The 2534-nt window shown below is 30.0% G+C and overlaps 1 long non-coding RNA gene across 1 annotated transcript; it reads left to right on the top strand.

Moving 5' to 3' along the window:
• Positions 1 to 534: 534 nt before the first annotated feature.
• On the top strand, positions 535 to 1996 carry LOC119664124. The gene is made up of 3 exons (XR_005251139.1): positions 535 to 1376; positions 1440 to 1796; positions 1868 to 1996. It is a non-coding gene; the product is annotated as an uncharacterized LOC119664124 (long non-coding RNA).
• The last annotated feature ends 538 nt before the right edge of the window (positions 1997 to 2534 follow it).

Genomic DNA, 2534 nt, shown 5'->3' with positions numbered 1-2534 from the left:
CGGTGAATTTTGAAATATTTTCAAAAAAAATTGATATACCAAATAAAAAATTTTGATACTTCATAAAAGAATGATTTGTTGAAGAGTAAGTATCTTCATCACAGAAAATATTTCGGTCTTTTTTCGGAAATTTTTCAAAATTCCAAATTAAAAGTTAACAGTACAAAATTGTTAATTATTGGCACTGCATAATGTGCAATAGTTAAAAAAATTTGGAGTATAATATAATAAGGTTGGGCGACTTTTTATATATACACCAAATAATGATTTGAAATGAAATTAAAAATCATGCAAAATGCAAATCATAACCTGGAATAAGTATGTTAAAAACAAATGGTAAAATGGTAAGTTCGAAAATTGCCAGTCGAAATTATTAAAAATAATTTTGTTTTTAGTATTTTAAGAATTTGACAAAACACAAATAAATTTAACAAGAAAAAATATTGGTAAGTTCAGAAACTGTTCTCAATTCACTTTTAAAATATTATTTTTTGACAGTTGGCAAATATTACAAAACAAACTTCAAAGAAAATTCATTTAATTTACATAACATAAATGAAATAAAATATTTGAAAATTCAAGTCTAACGAGCTACATTTAATAAAACTCAATGAAAACCTCATGGATCTGTGCTTTTTCATGCTTGAATGAATAGTAATAAAGCTGCGCCCGCCTACAGTTTTCTGAACAAACAGAATTATTCGAACCTGCTACATATTCAGAACTGAAGGCTACGGGCCTCATACTGTCTAACCTATTTGTGATGATGGGAGCGCCTCCACAATGGCGAGACTCTTACTGTTAAAACCGTTTTTGATGACTTAAAAGCCTCTGCAGTTAGGGCTTCCGATGATACCAATTGTGATGATGTCACCTTTAAAGTGACGGGACTCTACAGTTTATCTTAACTGTATTGATTTAAGCCCTCATAAATAATGAGCCTCAGGCTGTTCATAACCAATTAATCTCAAAACCTATAGGGTTAACAGCATCAGGCGAACCAAAAACGATTATTTAGAGGCATTTAGGATCAGGAATCCCAGAATGTCCATTACCGATTATGATGATAAAAGAACCTCTAGGGTTAGAAACCTTAGATTTTCTATTCCCGATTATGAACTGCCTATTACCGATTTGTGATGATTTGAAGACCTTTAGGGTCAAAGGCTCTGACTGTCCCTTACCTATATATTATGATGATTAAAATGTCTCTTGATTTAGAACCTCAAACTGCCTATTACCGATTTGTGATAATCGGTAATACCCCAGAGATCTTTTGATCTAGGATCGAGAACCTGAGACACTATCAAATGTTATATAAAGGTCTCTAGGCTTCATTTCATTCAAAAATGGAATAAAGAAAACATCCAGAATGTGTGAGTAACACTCTTTCTAGATTCTATAATATGCTTCTAAAATTTTAAAATATTTTTAATTAGATATTTTGTGTGTCAACATGATGTCGTGTTTTGCTTCCATATCCATATCAAGACTGGTATTCAAGACTGGTATTGATTAGGAACTTAACCACCAACATAACTCGTCAGATTCTTCATGGACTGCATGGAATCTTAATAAAAATGTTATTTCTCCTTTAAAAACCTGGCTATATTCTAATTACTTGAATCTGAAATCTTAAATCAGTACCTGTTTCATTGGGGATATAACATGGGAAAATGTGTATATTTGGCTATGTTTATGAGTTATGTATGGAAACGTAAGATGCCGCGTATGAATGACGAAAACGATTGCTTTCACTGACTTCATTAATTGATTAATCGATTGATCATGTTATGGTATGTCTTATTTGAACATTTATTCACATCATCAATTTTAACAATATTCTCCCTCTGTTCTCTATTTTTAGATATGCAGCATTGCAGCATTGCAGCATCGAAAATTACCTACATGGATGCATTAATGGACAGGCATCATTTGATAAGCTACTGAAACGGGATTTATATTAACTCGCAAGAGACTCGCATAATTATTATTTCAGAATATTGAAAGACAAATTGACTATTTAAAATATTTTAAATTCGCATTGACTGTTGAAACCAGATCCAGATCTATTTTGATGAAGTGTATTGCATATCTTTAATGCAATTAGTTCTAAGATATTTAGTTGTAAGATATTTAGTTGTAAGATTGAAAGTTAAAACCAGATTCAGATCCATTTTGATGATGTATATTGCATATCTTTAATGCAATTAGTTGTAAGATATTTAGTTTTAAGATGAAATATATTTATAAGGACATTTTTGTACAAAAACATAAAAATAAAAAAAAATATTTAAATGGGTGTCGATATTAATTTCAGTTTAACTTATAAACAACAGTAAAAATTGGTGTTGAATCAAAAGTACACTCAATACTATTACCATCTCTTATACAAGGTCGATTTTGAAACAAAACATTCTTTGGTTTTATTTATTAAAAGTGTTCTTTACTTTAGTTAATACCACTCATATAAACTTTAATGGTTACCTGATGTCTCTTTTACTGCATTAGAGATATTTTAACAAACTTAATAT

This window comes from Teleopsis dalmanni, unplaced genomic scaffold (genome assembly GCF_002237135.1).
Source record: "Teleopsis dalmanni isolate 2A unplaced genomic scaffold, ASM223713v2 unscaffolded_contig_1444, whole genome shotgun sequence".
NCBI classification, from domain to species: Eukaryota; Metazoa; Arthropoda; class Insecta; order Diptera; family Diopsidae; genus Teleopsis; species Teleopsis dalmanni.
The sequence above is the reverse complement of the archived record's forward strand: the minus strand, read 5'-3'. Positions and strand labels throughout refer to the sequence as shown.